Below are 24,626 nucleotides of genomic sequence, written 5' to 3'. Positions count from 1 at the left end.
CAAGTGACATTATGTCAGTAAAAGCAGTTCATTAGTGACACCCAGCAATGTTGAGTAGGTGCAGACACCAACAAGTGACATCATTCACCAGAAGCAGTTCCATTAGTGGCACCCAGCAATGTTGAACAGGTGCAGACACCAACAAGTGACATTATTTCAGTAGAAGCAGTCCATCAGTGGCACCCAGTAATGTTGAACAGGTGCAGACACCAACAAGTGACATCATTCAGCAGAAGCAGTTCCATTAGTGGCACCCAGCAATGTTGAGTAGGTGCAGACACCAACAAGTGACATTATTTCAGTAGAAGCAGTTCCATCTGTGGCACCCAGCAATGTTGAATAGGTGCAGACACCAACAAGTGACATTATTTCAGTAGAAGCAGTTCCATCTGTGGCACCCAGCAATGTTGAACAGGTACACACAGCAACAAGTCACATTATTTCAGTAGAAACAGTCCATCAGTGGCACCCAGCAATGTTGAACAGGTGCAGACACCAACAAGTGACATTATTTCAGTAGAAGCAGTTCATCAGTGGCACCCAGCAATGTTGAGCAGGTGCAGACACCAACAAGTGACATTATGTCAGTAGAAGCAGTTCATCAGTGGCACCTAGCAATGATGAGCAGGTCCAGGCAGCAGTCCATAATATTCACTATCACTAATCACACTGTTCATCAGAGTTTATAAGCAGAAATTAAACATGTCCTAGTGGCACCAATCATGTAGAAAAAGTGCAAGTAACAGTCCATAATGTTCACTATCACTAATCGCACAGTTCATCAGCAGAAATTAAACATTTCTAAGTGGCACCCATTATGTTGAAAAAGTGCAGGTAACAGTCCATAATATTCACCATCATTAATCAGACAGTTCAGGCATGAACAATAGTTCGAATGCACACACAATTGCTTTTACAAAATTATTATCAATGCTCTTACACTAAACATACAAATTATAATAAACATACAAATGATATCAGATAATTGTCATATTAACTATTACAAATACACAAATATCAGTAAACCTACAATATTTATGGGTGTCAGTGCAAGCCACAACAAACAAGTAAAATAATATTTAGGAGATAGGTCGGTACCAATTATCTGGGATTAGGAAAGGAAAACACACAAAACACACTCACTCATCTTTCATCCACATTAAGTACTACTGTGTAATTGAATAGTGTTAACTGTGTAAATGTAATTCTGTCCAAGATTTGATGTTCATCATGTGTATCAAGTAGTAGTGGCAGCAATGTATAACAGTCAATAATAGTTAGTCAACGGAATAGTCATCATGTCAAGACCAATGTTTGCCAAGCCAAATCAAATGTACGGTTGCTGAACAACTGTCAGTGAGCCAAGATATGCAAATACTTCCTCTCTCCAAAAAAAAGTATATGTACTGCTTATTGATTTAACAAAGTGTGTGTAGACAATCTTCCTTCCACTTTAGTGTTCTAGTCTGCCATCTTCATCCTCCTTGTTCTATATAAACCAACAAAAAAAATATGCTCCTCACTTACTTTGACTCTTATCCATCAAAACTCCAATAATCATCAGCATCACATAATCTCAATACTTCAATAATACCTCTTCAATACGTCGATACATATAAACCTTATTACCGATAATCTCAATACTTCAATATAAACCTCATCATCAATATCATTTACCTTTCATCTTGTCCGCCAAAACTCCAATAATCATCAACTTCACACAATCTCAGTACCTCAATAATACCTCTTCAATAAGTCGATACATATAAACCTTATCGCCAATATCATTTCACTTCCATAACAACTCTTTCCTCTAGTCAGTCTCCTCGAACAAGTACAGATAAAATCCTAGTGCAAACTGCAATTCATCATCCCATGCAATCCGAAGACACAATGTCCACACACAACCTCTGTGTAATCCATCTGACCCATATCTTCTACTCATTATGAATTATAAAATACATTTTGGTTACCTTGTCCATCATTAAACAAAAGAAATGCATACATGACCTCTAACAGCCTTTAGTTTGAATAACTTTCAGTAAGTAAGTACGAGTACAGAGTGTGAATGATCAAAATATTTCAGTGTGTACACCACTTCAAGAATTGTGACAAAATATAAGCAAACATGTGGAGTATTTCTTGTGTCAAGTGTCACTTACTATTTCAATTGCTCACGAAGAATGCAGTGTAATAACTGTCAATGGTCTAACCCTAGTGTTGGTATGTCATGTCGTTAGCTTCCTTCCTATTAGCATAAATTTATAGAGCTTCCATAAAACCTCCTGCTCATGTGACTTCTATGAAGTTTCCTGTACCAACGTCGTTCGTAGAATTATAGCAGTTCATTTTCTTATCTTAAAATATAAAGCACTGAGCGTAAGCAAAACATGCAATAGCGAGTAAATATACCAATAGAGAACAAAATGTCAACAAGTGGATGCAGCATAATTCCTACAACGAGGCTCTGCCAAGCGAACAATCTATAATTAATACCACAGTGTAACCTAAACTCCATGTTCGTACACCTCATATCAGCATTTCTATATACCAAATTAAAGAGTACTTATGACAACAAAACAAAAATGTGTAAATATGCAATCCATACGCAAAGCAGCAAATATATATCTTACATAATAAACAGGTCATTAGCATCATATCAGCATAAGCAAATAAATGTTTATATGTAATCTTAATAAGTAAACATGAAGGCGCAAGCAGATAAATCACAAAGTATAACTTACATACATAACCATATCAGCACAACTAATCAGGTGACAATTATAATTTAAATAAATAAGCACAGCAGGCACATAATAAAAGAAATATGACATCAGTGAAAAAGCATAGCAGCCAAGCAATGCATAATATACATAAGTAACAACCCTGTTCATTAATCAATCATTGTCAAAATCAGTTAATGTACGCAAGCACGTCGCTTCACAAGTAAATTCATAGAACATAAAATTTAGCACAAAGTATAAATCACGTAATCGCGAGCAGCAAAATACGTCTAAAGTACGTACCTAAGTGGAAATATGTTACCTGAAAAATAAACTCAATTAATAGTTACCTTTTTAGTTTATTACTTTCTTCTTCGAAATTACATTCTTCCTGAAATTTTCTCGATAGCAAGTCGTCTTAACGTTGGACACGCACAGAATTTACCTGAAGTTCTTAAATATTTTATAGAACCGTATCCTGAAAAATACTGAATGTTAATAACATAATTTATCAAGTCACTATAGCTTTATACTGAATTTAATCGGAGAAATGAGACTGTGTATTTGTTTACGGCTGTCAGTGCATTTGCACTGAGCGCTCGATCAGCTGTGGTACGCGTGACGTAGGAAGTAATTGTTTGCGGTCAACGACTGCCTTGTGGGGCGCGCAGACTTCACTGTTGCTTTGAGTCTGTGCCGCCGCCGGAACACGGCGCGGTATCCTTGTACTCTCCGCATGTTTACGTATAACTGTTGGTTTCTCGAAAGTATGTCATTCCACAAAAATTTTAACGTTCGATATATGATGTACTCCCTTATAGCGCCGAGATTTAAGAGTTTCTACTTCGACAGTGTTATCATGAATAATTTTGCGAACTCTATATGGACCGTAATAAAGCAGAAAAAATTTGCGACACAAGCCTTTTCCTTTGTGAGACAAGCGGTGAGACTTAATTAACACCTTTTGACCAACTGACAAAGTTTTTAAACGACCAGGACGTTTAGCTTATTTCTCTCTTCTAGCAGCCGCAGGTGCAATGTTTTGTAGGGCCAGGTTGACAACTTCAGAATTCCGCAGTTTCCGTGCAGGCGGGAAAGAAACTATTTCAGAAATGCGATTTGTCGGTGCTTTATTTTTTAATATTAATATAGGCGATAAAGAAGTTGAATCATTAGGAAGTTCATTCAGAATGTTTTGAAAAATATGAAGATACCGATCCCACGTTCTGTGATTCTGATGACAATAAAGTCGACACAATTTATTGATTTCCTTCATCCATCTCTCTGAAGCGTTAGATTGAGGGTGAAAAAGTGAAATGAAAATTGGTTTAATCTTACGACGACGTACAGTACGAAGCCAAATTTTAGAGCGAAACTGTGATCCATTATCTGATATAACCTTATCAACATGACCAACTTCTTTAAGAAAATGTTTGATGAAAGCATTAGATACTGAACGAGCTGTTGCTTTGCGTAAAGGTGTAAAACACACATATTTTGATGTCAATTCCACTGCTACCAAAATGTACGCAAAACCATTTGTACAACGAACCACTGGACCGAACAAATCGACAGCAGCCATCTCCTTTAATTTCGCTGGAATGATAGGAAACAACGGTGCTCTGTGAGAAATCGTTGGCGGCTTAGCCTTTTGACATAATTTGCATAAACGAGGTGTGGCCCAAATTGTCCAATCTAACAAGCGTCTAAGAAAATTACAGACACCAAGGAAACTACGAACATCACGTTTTTGGTAGGAACAGCATAATTACGAATAGCGTCTAATTTCTCTGGATCAGGAAGAATACCTTCTGTAGAAATAATGTGACCGAGAAATTTCACCTGAGAACGACCAAATTCAGATTTTTCCAAGTTCACTGTAATGCCAATTCTTGCAAAAATACGTAATAATGAATCCAAAATTTTGTTATGCTCACTCCAAGAACGTTTAGCAATAAGAATATCGTCAACATATGAAGTAATATTGTCACGAATATAAACAGGTAAAATTTCATTTAAACTACGAATGAATGCTGCTGAAGATACAGTAAGTCCAAACGGTAATTTCCGAAATCACTTTTGGGTAAAATCGTCATATCCGGTTAATCTTTACCTACTGTCTAGATAGACTGATAGTCGAAGAGTTATTTTGACAGATGCAAAGAATAGTGAAAGAGTAGGCAGCGGTGCAGAAAACTAAAAGGGAAATAGCACCACTACAGCTCGGGGCCCTATGCACGCTACGGCACATATTCACTTAGTGTAGTGAATCCCCTGAGGACTCTTTACCTACTGTCTAGATAGATGGATAGTAGAAGAGTTGTTTTTATAGATGCAAAGAATAGTAAAAGAGTAGGCAGCGGTGCAGAAAACTAAAAGGGAAATAGCACCACTACAGCTCGGGGCCCTATGCATGCTACGGCACATATTCACTTAGTGTAGTGAATCCCCTGAGGACTTTAATAGCTGCACATAAATTTCAGTTTGTGACTTAGTGGCCAATTTGGTGGAAGTGCGTACATAAATTGATCTAACCATGCACATGGATGTATGTCATTCTTAGAATTGCGCTAGATCTTAAATTTCCGAACAGTCAAGAAGTGTTTATAGTCAAAGTTTTCTCCTCGTGGCGACAAAGACCTACCGCGTCTGTCCCAGTCCCAATGTCGATTATTGTCAAGTTCGCGCGCCTGGCGCTCTCTTGTTGCATCCCGTAAATGAAATAAATTACTTTCTTCAAACCCCTCTGCTATCTGTGATTCTAAATTTCTTCTGCTGTCTTTTTCTACGATTTCGCCTTCAATATGTTTGACTTGCCTTCGTAATGCCTCAAATTCTCTTTTAACGCGTTCATTAAATTTTCCCTGATTTTCAACATGTTTATTTATGTTCTGGTACGCTTCGGTTTCTGCAAATGGTAATGGAGCTGTATCATCCGAATCTCTATCCCCATGTAAACTAAGATTTGTCAATTTATCTGAAATCTCCTCATCTCTTTCCAATAAGTTTACGTCTTCCATGCCCGCATCTCGTGGTCGTGCGGTAGCGTTCTCGCTTCCCACGCCCGGGTTCCCGGGTTCGATTCCCGGCGGGGTCAGGGATTTTCTCTGCCTCGTGATGGCTGGGTGTTGTGTGCTGTCCTTAGGTTAGTTAGGTTTAAGTAGTTCTAAGTTCTAGGGGACTTATGACCACAGCAGTTGAGTCCCATAGTGCTCAGAGCCATTTACGTCTTCCATAAGTGTCGCAACTCGGGTTTCGGTATTGTCACATTTAGTAGTTGACTGTTCACACTGTTGCGTTAAGTCATTTGTGCTGTCATTTGGTACGGATTCCTCGATTTTCTCAAATATTTCTTCCTTATCGTGTGCACGTTGTAAATTTAACTCTGAAAAATTTTGTACTATCACGCGATCTTTTTCTTCCTGTTCCCTGTCCTGTTCCTCTTGTCTAATTTCTGTTGAAATTAAACTATTATTGTGAGCATTCAAAATCGGCTGTACTTCTTCTCTAATTTCTTTCTTTGATTCGTCTTTCATGTTTTTGAAACATGTCCCTGTTCGTGAGCCTAACTGTGTTTCCATTGTTTCCATCTCGGTTTTAATTGTTCCTATTTGTGAGCCTAACTGTATTGTCAAAGTTTCTATCTTTGTGTTAATTCTTCCTATTTGTGAGTCTAACCGTGTTTTTAATTCAGATCCCAAATTTAATATTGCACTCATCAACTGCTCCATATCTTCTGTCGTTAACCACGTAATCTGAGAATTTTTCGATTGTGAAAAATTTTGAACTGGTTCTGGACTATTTTCCCTGCTTATTAAATTGTTTTCAACTCCATTATTCATTATCCTGTTCTCCTGTGTTGGCGAGTTCGCCATGTTAACTATTTCGTTATTCTGACTATTCATCATTTTTGCCTGTTTCATCGATCGTGTACTCATTTACGAAACATACAAAATCGTCACAATACGAAAATTACAGAGAATATAACACGTTATCACCAACAATACCATTCACACGAAATGTTTCCTTCAAACACGATTAACGAACAATTGAAATAATTGCACTAAATTGTAGTTTGTGGGACACTCGGAGCGCTCACGGTAACTAATGCCCAGGTGTGCGTTGAAACGCGCTGAAGAGGAAAAAAGGAAGCAAAGGGATATCGCGATTGTCAGACCAGAACCCTGAAACGACATCAAATGTCGAGCAAGTGCCCGGCGGGCGCCGGCTCAGTATAAATGTCAGCGACAGGAGCCATTCGCACCGACGTCACGCACGCCAGTTTTCACGGCGGGCAGCCGTAGTTATTCATGATAATGGCCAGTGACAACGGCAGCGCCGGCCAGGAAATTCGACAGCGGACGGAGATGAAAGAGCCACGGAGCGATTCGGAATACGGCGACAGCAGCGGAAAATGGCGCCGTTGCGGCTGAATTTTAACGAGTCGACGTCACTTTTTTGCGGTGTAATTTACCCGCGTCACTCGCAGAGGACGTCTGAGAATAGTTAGCTAACTTGCAATTTCAAGATGTCACACGAAGAGAACGCCTGAGCTTCGGTTTATCACTGCTGATGACATTCCGCCAGCGTCGTTCAACATTCTCCTTCCGATCGGGTTTTAACTCCCTTTATAGAAATCGATTAAGACGTCGTTTTGTATGTATGTTAACGAAAGCGGCAGTGCTTCGCAATTGGAAAACATGCACAGGAGTTCGATGTATGGCCTAATATTCTTCTCCCGTATCTCTTCGTCCAACTCCTCTTCCTACCCTATCCCTCTTTCCATCAACCCGACCCCTCTCTCTGTCCATTTCCTCCTCTCCACCCCTCTTTCTGTCTATTTCCTCCTTCTCCCTCCCTGTCCATTTCCTCCTCCCCTCTCTGTCAACTTCCCCCCGCCCCTCTCCCCTCTTTCTCTGACCCTAAACTTTGTTTATTATGATTGGAAACGAAACAGTGATTTGGAACTGAAGTCGCTTAAAATGAATGTGTAAATCACTTAGGATAGTTGGAATACGCTGTTCATTGGTATATGGCTTATGAGAGAGATCTCTCCAGCTGCTGAATCTGTGGGGTAGTGGCTTCAATGGCAGCATTTTAAGTATTTAATCTGCGAACGCCTAGGATTACGAAATTTAAGACGATTCAGATTTCATAATAGCATTCTAATCACAAGCCGATAAGCCATTAAGACAAGTTTCCTGTTTTCTGTTAAAAGCGGCTGCGAGGAGAAAAACAAACATCACATTGTTGAGTACAAAATTTCTGTTAGAAAGTATATGTAACGAGAAAATTCTTTATGTGGAAGCCATAATCTGTCTGATTGCCCTACTATCGTCGATAGAACGACTGCGAGAAGGAAAACGAAACCACACATTGTCACACTACAGCACTGCATTTTCTCTGTCGCAGTCGGTTTTAATAGATAAACCCATGTATTACTGGGTACCAAAATCTCAGCTTCAAGGGAGAAAAGTAAATTATATGTTAGTGTTATGAGAGTATCGTCAATTATCCGAATGCCTCGAGAGTCTCGCAAACAACCCTATCAGCTTCGCTCTAATCATAGCAGAGCCGCAACAATAACGAATTAAGTGTAACCACATGTATTCGTTACTGAAAGTATCAATACCCGTTGCAACAGTTGAAAAGAAACCAACGTCAAATTGTTTCTAACTTGTTTTCTCTTCGTCAAAAGGATTCGGCGATACGGACTCAGTCAACACTATTTGAAGTGGTGTCCTTGACGGAATATTTTTTTCTAATTCAGTTTTTAATGAACATCTGGCATACTCTTAACAGATTTGTCTTTAAAAGCAAGTCTCCTAAGTTCTGGATCTAACAGGTCCGCTTTCGAAAGTACTTCATTACACAGTTTATAATCGGTACTTAAATTCCATAATTAGCTTAAGCAGAAAGTTCTTTGCTACTTCCGTATTGTCAAATATCCACGCTACACTGTCGCCACCTGCTAGCACCTTTGAAACAGACACTTGCGCTTGCGAGGACATCTCTTCTGTGGTCTGTCTAACTCTAGAAGGACCGTTCCGGTCAATTTGACCGGTGAGCGTTGTTTAACATTTAATAAATGGCATACGTTTTAATTTATGGGCCTTGTTTTTCACGACTTTTAATGTACCTTGGTGGTTTATAATTCCTGTAAAAGAAAAACGTCTATCCCAAAAACTGAACAAATTATAGACATTTTTACCTTAAAAGAAAAAAAAACTAATGAGATAATTTTCACGTTTCATGTCTGTAAAGGCGTAAAAATGTTTTTTTTCACCAGCTTAGCTCATTTTATTTTATTGTTGTTGTCCCGTTCCCTCTTTCTATTTACATTTTACTCTGTCAATATGCTGTTCCGCTCTGAAAATAGCTCTCTACCTTATTATTATGGCGCGCCAGTGTTTTCATTCGGATGAAGAATCACTGAATTACGTGAACAGTTTACCAGCAGAAGATTCTAGATATTTTTGAAACTGATGAGTTGGATGATAAAGATTATAAAGATGGCACGGAATATCAGCCCCACGAAACAGAACAAGGCGAATCATCTGAGTCGGAATACGAATATTCAAAACCAAAGGCTTACACGATCGACTCCAGTAGCACCACAAATCCCTACTCGCAGCCGAGAAAAAAAAAGAAAAAATCGCATCCATCTCGGCATCCTGAAGTTGGAATTACAGAGACTACAGCAGACGGAGCACTGTGGACTCGAATTGCACCAGGGCCTGAACCTGGAAGATTATGGCGTCACAAGGTGTTTGTAGAAACTCCTGGGCCAACGTGTAACGCTTTTTTCTTTTTTGGGTCATCAGTCTTCTGACTTGTTTGATGCGGCCCGCCATGAACTCCTCTCCTGTGCTAACCTCTTCATCTCAGAGTAGCACTTGCAACCTACGTCCTCAATTATCTGCTGCATGTATTCCAATCTCTACCTTCCTCTACAGTTTTTCCCTATACAGCTCCCTCTAGTACCATGGAAGTCATTCCCTCAAGTCTTAACAGATGTCCTATCACCTTTTCCTTTCTCCTTATCAGTGTTTTCCACATATTCCTTTTCCTCGCCTGTTCTGCGCAGAACCTCCTTATTCCTTACCTTATCAGTCCACCTAATTTTCAACATTCGTCTGCAGCACCACATCTCAAATGCTTCGATTGTCTTCTGTTTCGATTTTCCCACAGTCCACATTTCAGTACCATACAATGCTGTACTCCAGACGTACATTCTCAGAAATTTCTTCCTCAAATTAAGGCCGGTATTTGATATTAGTAGACTTCTCTTGGCCAGAAATGCCTTTTTTGCCATAGCGAGTCTGCTTTTGATGTCCTCCTTGCTCCGTCCGTCATTGTTTATTTTACTGCGTAGGTAGCAGAATTCCTTAACTTCATTGACTTCGTGACCATCAATCCTGTTGTTCAGTTTCTCGCTGTTCTCATTTCTACTATGAGGGTTGACTGAAAAGTAATGCCTCAACCTACGTATGGTATGCGGCAGGTACTGACTTATTCTGTAGCCTCTTCTCTGCATTTCCAGTTGGCGGGATGCCTTAGGATTGAACGGTTGTGTTGTTACAGTGTAAATTATGGAACCCTGCGCAGACGGTCGGTCAGTGCTATTTAAGCAACGTGCAGTCATTGAATCCTTGACAGCAGAAGGTGTCACCCCAAAGGAGATTCATCAGAGAATGAAAGCAGTTTATGGTGAGTGTATTGATGCGAGTACTGTCCGTCGTTGGGCGATTAAGTTTAAAGATGTTGAGACGAAAACATCTGACCCGCGTGACAAACTAAGAGTTGGACGTCCTGTCACAGCAACCCCCCGAGTTTCACAAGCAAAGTGTTGACAGATTGATTCAGGACCATCATCGTGTCACTCAGAGAGAAATTGCAAGCACAATCATTTCACAAGAACGTGTGGGTCACGTTATTGCTTCGCTTGGTTATCGGAAGATCTGTGCACGATGGGTACCCCGGATGGTGACTCCTGAAATGTAAGCGCACAGACTTGAAATTTCCCAGGAACTCCTCTCGCGTTACGAGAATGAAAGTGACGCCATTCTCCATTCAGTTGTGACAGGAGACGAAATTTGGGTTCTCCATTACGACCCGGAGACGAAACGCCAGGCTGTGGAATATCGACACTAAGACTCGCCTCAGGAAAAGAAATTCAATACGTAGCCCTCAGCTGGAGAAATCATGGCCACAGTGTCCTGGGACACAGATGATGTTATCCATGTTGGTTTCCTTGATCGTGGAACGACAATAAATTCAGAGCGTTACATCACAACGCTGCGAACTCTGAATTGACGGCTAACAAGTGTCCGAAAGGAAGAGGGAAATGTTATCCTGCAGCATGACAATGCCAAACTACACACTTCACGTGCCACCACAGCAGAATTTCATAGACTAAAACTCACCACCGTACGGCATCCTCCATACAGTTCAGATTTAGCACCATCTGACTTCCATCTGTTCCCGATAAAGAAAGACAATCTGCGGGGACATCATTATGCGTCTGATGAAGACGTTGAGAGAACTGTGAGACTGTGGTTTCGGAAAGAGAGCGCCGACTTCTTCCGTGACGACTTCAGAAACTTTGTTGGTCGTTGGCAGAAATGTAACCAATTGGCTGGTGATAATGTGAAAAAGTGAATATTGGTAATTAAAGATCACATCTAAGTATTATTTCTGCCATTGATTTATTAAAATGCTCCCATCCACACCCAATTAAAGAAGGTGGAGGCATTACTTTTCATTCAACACTCGTACTTCTCATTCCTTTCGTCTTTCTTCGATTTACTCTCAAACCATACTCCATACTCATTAGACTGTTCATTCCATTCAGCAGATCATGTAATTCTCCTTCACTTTCACGCAGGGTAGCAATGTCATCAGCGAATCTTATCACTGATGTCCTTTCACCTTGAATTTTAATTCCACTCCTGAACCTTTCTTTTATTTCCATCATTGCTTCCTCGATGTACAGATTGAACAGTAGAGGCGAAGCTACATCCTTGTCTTACACCCTTTTTAATACGAGCACTTCCTTCCTGGTTGTCCACTCTTATTATTCCCTCTTGGCTATTGTACATATTGTATATGACCCGTCTCTCCCTATAGCTTACCCCTACTTTTTTCAGAATTTCTAACATCTTGCTCCATTTTACATTGTCGAATACTTTTTCTAGGTCGATAAATCCTATGAACGTGTTGATTTTTCTTTAGTCTTGCTTCCATTATTAACCGCAACTTCAGAATTGCCCCCTTCGTGCCTTTACCTAACCTAAACCCAAACTGATAGTCATCTAGCGCATCCTCAATTTTCTTTTCCAATCTTCTGTATTCTATCCTTGTAAGCAACTTGGACGCATGAGAAGTTTAGCTGATTGTGCGGTAATTCTCCCACTTGTCAGCTCTTGCCGTCTTCGGAATTATATGGATGATGATTTCCGAACGTCAGATGGTATCCCGCCAGACTCATGCATTCTACACACCAAATCGAATAGTCGTTTTGTTGCCACTTCCCACAATGCTTTTGATTATAATACTAGACTCCCTATCTCTTCTAAATCGACTCCTGTTTCTTCTTCTATCACATCAGACAAATATTCCCCTCATAGAGGCTTTCAATATATTCTTTCCATCTGTCCGCCCTCCCCTTTGCATTTAACAGTGAAATTCCCGTTGTCACCATTGCTTTTAATGTCACCGAAGGTTGTTTTGACTTTCCTGTATGCTGAGTCTGTCCTTCGACAATCATTTCTTTCTCGATGTCTTCACATTTTTCCTGCAGCCATTTCGTCTTAAAAAATGGTTCAAATGTCTCTGACCACTATGGGACTTAACATCTGAGGCCATCAGTTCCCTAGAACGTAGAACTACTTAAACCTAACTAACTTTAGGACATCACACACATCCACGCCCAAGGCAGGATTCGAACCTGCGACCGTAGCGGTCATGCGGTTCCAAACTGAAGCGCTTAGAACCGCACGGCCACACCGGCCGGCCCATTTCGTCTTAGCTTTCCTGCATTTTCTATTTAGTTCATTCCTCAGCGACATGTATTTCTGTATTCCTGAGTTTCCCGGAACATGTTTGTACTTCCTCCTTTCATCGATCAGTTGAAGAGTTCTTCTGTTACCCATTGTTTCTTTGCAGTTACATTCTTTGTACCTTCGTTTTCCTTTCCAACTTCTTTGATGGCCCTTCTTAGAGATGTCCATTCTTCAACAGTACTGCCTACTGTGCTATTTCTTATTGCTGTATCTATAGCGTTGGAGAACTTCAACCGTATCTGGTCATTCCTTAGTATTTCCATATCTCACTTCTTTGCGTATTGATACTTTCTAATGTCTTAAACTTCAGTCTACTCTTCATCACTACTGTATTGTGATCTGAGTCTATATCTGCTCCTGGGTACGTCTTAAATCCAGTATTTGATTTCGGAATCTCTGTGTGACCATGATGTAATCTAACTGAAATCTTCCCGTATCACCTGACCTTTTCCAAGTATACCTCCTACTCTTGTTATTCTTGAACAGAATATTCACTATTACTAGCTGAAACTTGTTACAGAACTCAATTAGTCTTTCTCATTCCTTGTCCCAAGCCCATATTCTGTTGTATCCTTTCCTTCTTCCCCTACATTCAAGTCCCCATGAGTATTAGTTATTCATCCCCCTTTACATACTGACCTGCCCTTCAATATCCTCATACACTTTCTCTATCTCTTCATCTTCAGCTTGGTACATCGTCATGTATTCCTGAACTATCGTTGTCGATGTTGCTTTCGATTCTGAACTGTTCACAGTAAAACGCTCTCTGCTCTACCTTCCTATTCATAACGAATCCTATTCCTGTTATACTAGTTTCTGCTGCTGTTGATATTACTCTGTACTCATCTGACCAGAAATCCTTGTCTTCTTTCCGCTTCACTTCACTGGTGCCTACTACATCTTTACTGAGCCTTTGCATTTCCCTTTTCTGATTTTCTAGTTTCTCTACCACGTTCAAGCTTCTGACATTCCACGCCCCGACTCGTAGAACTTTATCCTTTTGTTCATCATTTAATGTTTTTCTCGTGGTAATCTCCCTCTTGACAGTCCCCTCCCGGAGATCCGAATGTGGGGGTGGGGGGGGGGGCTATTACGGAAACTTTTGTCAATGTAGAAATCATGATGACACTTCTTCAATTACAAGCCACATGTCTTGTGGATACACGTTACGTATCTTTAACGCAATGGTTTCCATTGCCTTCTGCATCCTCATGCCATTATAACGCTAAGAAACTTATAGTCTCAGGCAGTTACTCGAGTGTGTGGTGAGAGTTGATTTACAATAATATTCTACAGAACACAAAAAACTTTACAGAAATCAGAGCCCGAGAACGTCTCCACGCCGACGCTTGGGTACTTGACACTGACCAATTAGAAGATGCCATAGCTACAATGTATGCACGTGTATATAGGAAAGAATTTCCCCCTGAAACCTCTGTGGTTTCAAGCGTGGGGGCCGGCACTTTTTTCTTGCACTATGGGAAGAAATAAGTTGATAGAAGTCAAGTGATTTTTAAGATTTGAAGACAAGCGCACTCGTGCAGAAAGACTGCAACTTCGCAGTAGCTACCCCAGTCTGGAACTCATCTGTAGCTAACAGTATGCAGAACTGTAAACCGGGTGCATTTATAACCGTAGATGAGCAGCTTAATCCATGCTAAGTTCGGTACTGCTATATACAATACGTCAGTAATAAACGAGACAAATTTGGTTTGAAGTTCTGGCTAGCATCTGATGCTAGTAGAATACATGGTGAATGGATGTCCTTACTTTGGTAAACAAAGTGAAAGGCCCACTAACATACATGTTGCAGAGCATGTTGTTACACATCTCGTGCAGCCTTACACATCTAAAGGAAGTAATGTGACATGTGACAATTTCTTCACAGACAAACATCTTGCAGACCAGCTGAAGCGGAAGAACACAACTATGGTGGATACACTGAAGAAAACCCATACAGCAGATCATCCATCAGCTAAGTCTACTGCCAGATCTTTGTACGATACTGTTTTATATAAATCTGGTGACACAGCAATTACTGCCTATCAGGGGAAGGCCAAGAAAATTGTTCCATTGAGCACAACGCACCAGCCAGTTGCAGTGGACGAACAAATACAGAAGAAACTCGCTGAAACTGTGATCTTCAACAGTTCTACTAAATTTGGACTTGATATTCTGGACTAGATGTCTCGTCTGCACGCTATCAAATTTAGCTGCCACAGATGGACTATGCACGTGTTTATCAACGTCCTAGACCTTGCCGGAATGAAAGCCAGGATCCTTTACAGAGAGGCAACAGGAGAAAAAGTTAGCTGGCGAGTGTTTCTTTTCAAATTAGCAGAACAACACTCCTCTGTGTATGTACAATCAAGGAAAGGACCTGTTCATCATTCACTGCGACCATTGAAATACATGAGGTACCAGTACAGTAGACCTGCCAAGTAGGAGGATACAGAAGTTCGAATCAAACTAAAAATCTTTGTGTGCAGTGCAATAAATTCGTATGGGATCCATGTGCTGGAAGTGCTAAGTATGTGAATCAAAGGGTTCTGGCAAAGATGGTGGTTTTGAAAAGATGTCATAGAGAGAAGAATGCCATCATCTCGTTATTGATACACCAATTTGTGTCCATTTTTCTTTATTTTTCGTGCTAAATTTATGTTTATGGCCTGTTTGGGGCTCTGACTGAGTACAAATCATGCAGATAAAAATGTTACTGTATAATTATATGTTTATTTGCATTTGTAAATTTATTTGAATTGATTTTGTGTGTTCAGTGTATTCTTTACTTCGATCTTTTTTATTTAATTAAATAAACTTCCTATAGAAGTTCCGTAGTGCATTACTGACCCAGAAAGACACCGTACTGATGTAACTCGAGAAGTATAACTGAAGACAAAGAAGAAAAACTTCTGTGGTGTCACCGCCAGACGTAGCATTTAAATCGGCCGCGGTTCGTTAGTATACGTCGGACCCGCGTGACGCCACTATCTGTGATTGCAAACCGAGCGCCGCCACACGGCAGGTCTGGAGAGACTTCCTAGCACTCGCCCCAGTTGTACAGCCGACTTTGCTAGCGATGGTTCACTATCTACCTACGCTCTCATTTGCAGAGACGACAGTTTAGCATAGCCTTCAGCTACGTCGTTTGCTACGACCTAGCAAGGCGCCATATTCAGTTACTATCAATGTATTCTGAACAGATAATATTGTGAATCATGTACCGTCAAGAGCGACGTTCATCATTAATGGATTAAAGTTAAGTATCAAACTAATTACGTCCGCTTTCTGCATTCTAATTCCTTGTCATGTTCCAGACCTCACGTCAGTATAGTCCTTCCCTCCTCACGCCAGCCTGCGTGAGCTAAGACGCGTGCATTTCGGCCTCCTCTAGTAATACGGTGTTGGCTCTTCTGCCAACACAACAACTTCACCTGTCAAAATGACCGGTAGCCGATAGTGCCGGTCCTCCCAGTGTTAAAAAGGTTTTAAAATTTTAACAACTTCTGGTACAGTTTGCCGTTTAGTTCAGGGAGACTTTCCACAGGATTGGGGACAAGTCGAAGCGACACTTCAGGAGATTCTTGTAGAACAGAAACCCTTTCCAGCAATGCGCTGTTCCACCCAGTTGAGACGTCCATTTTCAGTTTTTACGCTTTTTGTCCAGGCTTGAACTGTTCATAAATTGAAGTTAATTTTTTGTAGACAATAGACTGATATGGAACTGTTCTACGACTGTTTTTGTTCCTGTATAATATTTCCAGTGCTGTTAAGTCCCGAAAGCACTGTTAAATTAAGTGTATGCGTGACTGTATGCGTGACACAAGGCGGTTGTTCGTAGTCCGCAAAGCGAACTGCTTTCATGTAACATTATCTGTAACGCAGACAAATATTTTGTCTCGTACTTCCGAATACGAAATAAATTACATAATTTTATTTTAATGTAGTCAGCTGTATACCGCTCGTTACGTCCAAAATATCCTAATAATGCGGACTTTAGTTTCCAGTTTACGATACAGTGTACTGTGTGACTGTCTAGTAAGACGTCGTTACCTAAGACGTCCAACCATTGGTATTGTTGGAAACGCAAGACCCACCACCAAATTCGTCTTTCTATTTATTATGCACTCTTACATACTGAGCTTCCAATAATGTTGTGCTCAGAACACACCTTGATGGTAATTTATAGTTGGGCTGCAACTACTCAATCGGCTTTGAAGCCAGCATCTTCAGTGACAGAAAACGGTTGCAAATGCTTAATTACCGTATTACAAACTAACTCAGTACTTTTTTCTCGTGCAACAATTAAGAGCATTTTTTATAAATGTAAGAATGGTTGTTTGTTGTTGTTGATGCTGAGGTTCTAACGAAGGATCTTCAGATCTTAGTGCATTTCAGACGGAAATTTTCGGACTACTTGCGATCGTAAAATAGTTCCACAGTTTACTTCGTTTCTTGTCCATTGTAAACTGCACTGAAAGGAACAATACAGAACTGTTAAACAATCGCCTTGATTGACACAAGGGTCACAAGTGGCTTGGTCCGAAAATCGCTCATGGGATGTCGGAACCAATCGGAATATTTCGTGACGACCCAGTATGACCGCACAGTTGTAGCATGTGATCGATCATAGTTGTAGCACTATATTTGCGAACCGCAGGACTGTTGTGCAGTTTTTTGTGACGTTATTTTAATTGTTAACGTTGACACGAGTGAAAAAGTATCGCATTTAAAGATGACATCTTTTTTATACTTTTTGTACAACTTTTTTATACTAGACGAGACCAAAATATTTGCAGGTAAAAAATAAAAAAAGCCGTGTATTTCCATTAAAGCCGGACCTGAGAATCGTAGATGATTAATCTGCAAAACTCGGAACACCAAGTAAGATCTGTAAGATCTTATAATAAATAATAACTAACTAAATCATAGAGCTACGCACTCGAAATTCCTCCAGCAGGTGTATAGAAATTATTCGCCTCACAATAAATATTAAATCAGAATATTCCAATTCCAAAAATAATGTTTTAAATGAAACTAAATTTACACGACTATAAGGCTTGAACAATACAAACCAAATTTCCTAAACAGCAGTTACTACACCGATGCGCGCGCATTCTTAAATTTTCCGAAAACGGCCGAGCAGAACCGAATGAGCCGAGCCGAATTCAAAGAACGGTAACACGTTCCATCCTGCATGCCTCGTCGAGTGGCAACGCCATTCATTTCGCATCCGTACTGTTCGTTTCGCCTTCGCCGTTGCCGCATTCCAATATTCGCGGGCTCCTTATTAGTTTCCGTTACAGAGAGCGTATCGATAGATTCTAGCAACGAAATACATTCATGAATAACGATTCGGTATTTATAGTCAGTCAAAGTATTCGTTACTCAGTACCGAATACATACAGTTTGCTACAGCTCTGAAACATATGTTGTATATATTTAAAGATAAATAACCCATGTCTATCGTATCGTTTATTGGAGTACAGTGTAAAAATTTGAAGTAACCTGGTCCAGAACTTATCGAGATTCTTGCAAACAATATTCCCCTCCGTATGTTGTATATAAAATGATAAACCATACATGTTTCAATAATAATGTAGTCAGATTGATCCGAACATGTACTTTCTATCGTATTAATTTTGAAGTAAATAGGTCGGGATTTTTTGGAAGTAAATCAATGCGTTTGTCTTTATACGTTACTACAGATACATACATCTATTTATATTTTATATACATTTCAAAATGTGTAGCCCATAAACTTCAGAAAGTATATTACAGAGTTAGCCGGCAAGATTTTGCCACCATACATTTAATATTCTTGTAGGCTTATATTTACATTAGATCATTTTCACTATGCAAAATCAGCTTAATCAGTTCATTGGCTGTTACTGGCTAGCACCACGTGCTAATAGTTCTTGTGATAAGGCATGTCGCGCAGTGAATTAGGGATTAGGACTGACACAAAGGGCCAAATGGCCTCGTATTCCTCTGAAGCCGCTGTCGGGTAAGGAGGGGCTGGGAAGCATCTTGTCGTATTCTGCAGGGACGGACGTTTGCACCGAGCCGACACAAGTCGTGGGACACTTCACGATATCGTGTCGGACCTCCCTTTGCGCGGCGTAGTGCAGCAACTAGACGAGGCATGGACTCAACAAGTCGTGGGAAACCCCTACAGAAATACTGAGCATTGTTGCCCCTGTAGCCGTCCATAACTGAAAAAGTTGTTGCAGTAGGATTTTGTGCACGAACTGAACTCTATTATGACCCACAAATGTTCGATGGAATTCATGTCGGCGCATCTTTGTGGCCAAATCATCTGCTCGTATTGTCCAGAATGTTCCCCAAGCGAATTTGCGAAAAACTATGGACCGTTGACATGGCTCATTGTCATCCATAAAAGTTCCAACGTTGTTTGGGAACATCCATGAATGGCTGCAGTGGTCTCCAAACAGTCGAACATAACCATTTCCCGTCAACGATCTGTTCATTTGTACCAGAGGACCCAGTCCGTTCCATGTGAGCACAGTCTACACAATTATGGAACCACCACCACCTTGCACAGTGCCTTGTTGAGAACTTGGGTCCATGCCTTCGCGGGGTCAGTGCTACACTCGAACTCTACCAACCAGCTCTTACCAACTGAAATCGAGACGGTTTTCCAGTCGTCTAGGGTCAAACCGATATGGTCACGAGCCCAGGAGACGCGCTGCAGGCGATGTCGTGCTGTTAGCACAGGCACTCGTATCGGTCGTCTGCTGCCACAGAACATTAACGACAGACTGCGCCGCAGTGTCCTAACGGATACGTTCGTAGTACGTCCCAAATGAAATTGTGCGGTTATTGCGTGCAGTGTTGCTCCTCTGTTAGCACTGACGATTGTGCACAAACGCCGCTACTGTCGGTCGTTAAGAAAAGACTTTCTGCCACTGCGTTGTCCGTGGTGAAAGGTATCGGCTGAAATTTGGTACTTTCGGCTTACTGTTGACACCGTGGAATTCGGAATACTGAATTCCCTAGCGATTTCCGAAATGGGATATCCTATCCGTCTAGCTCAAACTACCATTCTGCGTTCAAAGTCTGTTAGTTCCCATCGTGCGGCCATAATCGCGCCTGGAACCTTTTCACAATAATACTCTGAGTACAAATGACAGCTCCGCCAACGCACTTCGTATTACACCTTTTGTGCGCGTTACTACCGCCATCGGTGTAAGTGCATATAGCTATTTCATAATTTTATCACATCAGCGTTTTCCCCTGAAAGAGAACAGTGCGTGTCAGTGGTGGTTTATAAAGTTAGAGGCCGCAAATGACCCGTTGTGGGGACAGAGAGGGTGGGAGGGGCTATCTGCTGAGGTGAAAAAAATTTCAGAATAGCGTACCTGGAGGAATTGCGTTGGGAGCGGAAAAATGCGAAAGGACATCCGTTTAGTTCAAGGAACGCGCGGAGTCGCAAATCATGGTCGAGAGCTGACCTCGTTGGAATATTTTCATGGACACATCGGAGCACACGTTCAGCCGAAGAAAGCACAGAAGCATTAACACTAGGACCGCCAAGTGGTCAATTTGACCACTTTTTATATTTTAACATGTTATTATTCGGTCAATTTCTAATCTAAGCTGTTGTGAGTTAATGACTTTTCCTAAACGTTTATGTAGATCATATAAATAGTCCAATATTTATTTTATCTTCATTAGTTTTCTTTGAATGAACACTTATACTTAAAACTGCCGAGTGGTCACTTTGACCACATTACATGTATATTTGAAAACAGATTATTTAAAGATTGTTGTGCGTCACTGCCCGGATTTATTCTTAGCACTCGTCAACAATGTACTATATATGTTGCTTACTGAAGTTTATTCGCATTGTTTGAATTTAAAAGCTCAACAATGCAATACGTCATTTATTGTTTGCTATTGGGTTTCGCATAAATAAGACTGATTATTTGAGTACTGGTCTCAGAGCAGTAGACATGGATCAGATGTCACAGCGATACAAACCACGGCCACGGCCACTTTCAGATGAAGAAATTGTGACACTTTTGTATGAATCGGATGCTGAAAATGATCCTGAAGTTGAGGACCTTGTGGAAGATTCTACAGATGAGGATTACCAACCTGTCGCTAATGTGGAGAGTGACAGCTCCGAGACTGAAGATGAAGGTAAATTTCATTCACTTATATTGTTACATTATTGTTACTATATGAACAATGATCACTATTATAATAGAGCTGACACTTCTACTGCTACTTCTGTTACTGCTCTTTTATTGTGTGGTATGTTATCTTTATAATGAGTTGTAGCTTTCTAATTGTCTCTTTCCTCACGCAGTTGCTGAACCAGGACCAAGCAGTAATATAAACAATGCTAGAGAAGGACCTACCCTGGGTAAAAAAAGAACTGCACCTCCTGTAAGTGGACCAATACAGAGTCGACGTAGGAGAACGAAGTGAGGGTTCACCTCCAGAACCTGGCTCAAAACTCCTGGGGAAGGACGGGATCACGGAGTGGACTGTAGCAGACTTCGGTGTTGCCACTCCAGGTAGGATAGGTCAACAGAATATATTGAAAGAAACACGGGGACCTACTCCACACGCAAAGCGGCACGTGTCAAATGATAATGTTTCGAGTGCCTGGCGCCCTTTAGTAGATCAATCAATGTTGAAACACATAAAGAAATCCACAGAAGCAGAGGCACAACGGCTTCTTGGAAATGATTTCTGGAGTTTGCATTTAGAAGAATTAGATGCGTTTGTTGCTTTATTATATGTTCGTGGTGCACTAGGTGCCAGATGTATTGAAGTCGATGAGTTGTGGTCGAAAAAGTGGGGAGCCCCATTTTTCACTGACACAATGAGCAGAAAGAGGTTTCGAGAAGTTTTGAAATATCTACGTTTTGATGAAAAAAATACACGGTCGGAACGTTTGAAAAGTGACAAATTTGCACTTATATCAGCTACTTGGAACCATTTTATAGAAAACAATCAGATGAATTAAATACCTGGATCAAATGTCACAGTGGACGAACAACTTTTCCCCAGCAGAACCAGGTGTCCGTATTTGCAATATATGCCGAATAAGCCTGATAAATTCGGAATCAAATTCTGGCTTGTAGCTGGTGTAGAATCAAAATATCTTTGTAATGGGTTCCCTTATGTAGGAAAGAACGAACAGAGGGCACCTGATGGGAAACTTCCAGAACAAGTAGTAATGAAGTTGCTAGCTTCATATCGCAATAAGGGGCGAAATGTGACTACTGATAATTTTTTCACTACGGTCACACTCGTGGAGAGACTGGAAAAAGAGAAAACTAGTCTTGTCGGCACTATCAACAATGCAAGAAAAGAAATTCCGAACACTATAAAAAAATTAAAACTCCTCTTTATACGTCTGTTCTCTTGAAAAGGGAAGGTGGTACTCTGACTGTTTACCAAGGTAAAAAGAACAAAAATGCACACAGATGTTGAAATACAAAATAATTCGAAACACCTTCCAGAAACAGTGAGCTTCTACAATAGCACAAAATTTGCTGTAGATGTCTTGGACCAGATGACGAGGAAATATTCTGTCCGCTCTGGTACTCGTCGATGGCCTGTACACGTATTTCACAATATCTTTGATTTAGCAGCCATCAACGCATGGATCATTTTCAAGCTAGTGACAGGGATCAAAATAAGTAGCAGGAATTTCTTCCTACATCCAGAAATCAGGAAAGGATGCCAAGGGATGGAAAAGAAAAGGAAGAAAGGGACGATGGTGATGATGAAAGAGAAGGAACGGAAATTCCTGCGAAAGTAAGAAAACTATGCCAAACGAGGAAATGCAGAAACAAGACAAATGAAGTGTGCAGTAAATGCAAAAATATGTTTGTGGGCCGTATAGATATAAAGTAATAAAGACAGTAGTTTGTAATGCTTGTAAGTAGGATTAGGTACTATATATGGTCATATTTTATGAGTGGTCTTTCTCTTAACATATTCATGGGTACTTAGTTTCTCGAGTAAGATTAATTTCTATTAATTTTAAAACTGCTGCAATACAATTAGTATGGTTGCAGATAAATATTGTGAACGACGTTCTTTAATATTAGTAATATTATGTTCCCATTGTTGTTGTAAAATACAATTATACTGATATTAAACGTAATTAAAGTGATACATTGTTATCACGATCATTAGTATTTACATTAAACAGCACAGCATGTACTTACAAAGAAAGTGGTCGCTTTGACCACATCGGCGGTTTTATGTATAGTACTAGTTCCCGTGGTTCTAGTGTTAAGGAGAGGAAATTGAGTACTGCAGAAATTCTTCTGAAAGGAGAATGAGGTTCTGGTGACTTTCTGGCAGATACGTGACGCAGGTAGTGAGAGGTAATGTTTTTCTAACGGTCATTGGGATTCGTCGCCTGAAGCGCAAACGTAGACGCCGGGGATCCAGCTGGGAGCGGCGTATGGCGTGACATGGGAGACCTCCCCGCCGCGCCGGCAGTGATCGACGACGGGGGAAACTTGTGAGTCGTTTCTCTAGACAGAGCTGCTACTCTGTTTACTCGAGTGACAATCCTTTAGCTCTCTGTGGAGTCTGGCACATAATGAAGCGCTTTTTTGACGGGAGAATACTTGAGTCGAATATTTGTTTCTGGCTGGTGAGCAACCACAAATCTTAGCACGTGTTCTATATTGTACTGAGGTAATTTCTGCCCTAGGAGTCTGCAGACGGCTTATTGCCTCCACTGGGTAGGCAGATGATTGCAGTTACGCCACGTACTTCATCTGCACGATGGCCGACGCCCCAACGAGCAGATCAACGGTGCAGCACAACAGCCGTCCGTACTACAGTAGCTGACACGCGCACAGCGGCTCGGCTGATAGGGAAACAGTCGCATTAAATGTGTCGAGTTCCATTTGGTTGCCCAGCGAGCTTTTTCCTGAAGTGCCAGTCAGGCTGTAGGTCTCCTGTTTCTCACCGCTAATCGGTATCACCCGACTTTGTGTCCATATAAAAACGGGGGGTGCGGTCAAACATACACTCCTGGAAATTGAAATAAGAACACCGTGAATTCATTGTCCCAGGAAGGGGAAACTTTATTGACACATTCCTGGGGTCAGATACATCACATGATCACACTGACAGAACCACAGGCACATAGACACAGGCAACAGAGCATGCACAATGTCGGCACTAGTACAGTGTATATCCACCTTTCGCAGCAATGCAGGCTGCTATTCTCCCATGGAGACGATCGTAGAGATGCTGGATGTAGTCCTGTGGAACGGCTTGCCATGCCATTTCCACCTGGCGCCTCAGTTGGACCAGCGTTCGTGCTGGACGTGCAGACCGCGTGAGACGACGCTTCATCCAGTCCCAAACATGCTCAATGGGAGACAGATCCGGAGATCTTGCTGGCCAGGGTAGTTGACTTACACCTTCTAGAGCGCGTTGGGTGGCACGGGATACATGCGGACGTGCATTGTCCTGTTGGAACAGCAAGTTCCCTTGCCGGTCTAGGAATGGTAGAACGATGGGTTCGATGACGGTTTGGATGTACTGTGCACTATTCAGTGTCCCCTCGACGATCACGAGTGGTGTACGGCCAGTGTAGGAGATCGCTCCCCACACCATGATGCCGGGTGTTGGCCCTGTGTGCCTCGGTCGTATGCAGTCCTGATTGTGGCGCTCACCTGCACGGCGCCAAACACGCATACGACCATCATTGGCACCAAGGCAGAAGCGACTCTCATCGCTGAAGACGACACGTCTCCATTCGTCCCTCCATTCACGCCTGTCGCGACACCACTGGAGGCGGGCTGCACGATGTTGGGGCGTGAGCGGA

This window comes from Schistocerca nitens, chromosome 2 (genome assembly GCF_023898315.1).
Source record: "Schistocerca nitens isolate TAMUIC-IGC-003100 chromosome 2, iqSchNite1.1, whole genome shotgun sequence".
Taxonomy (NCBI): Eukaryota; Metazoa; Arthropoda; class Insecta; order Orthoptera; family Acrididae; genus Schistocerca; species Schistocerca nitens.
Note: the sequence above shows the minus strand (reverse complement) of the source record.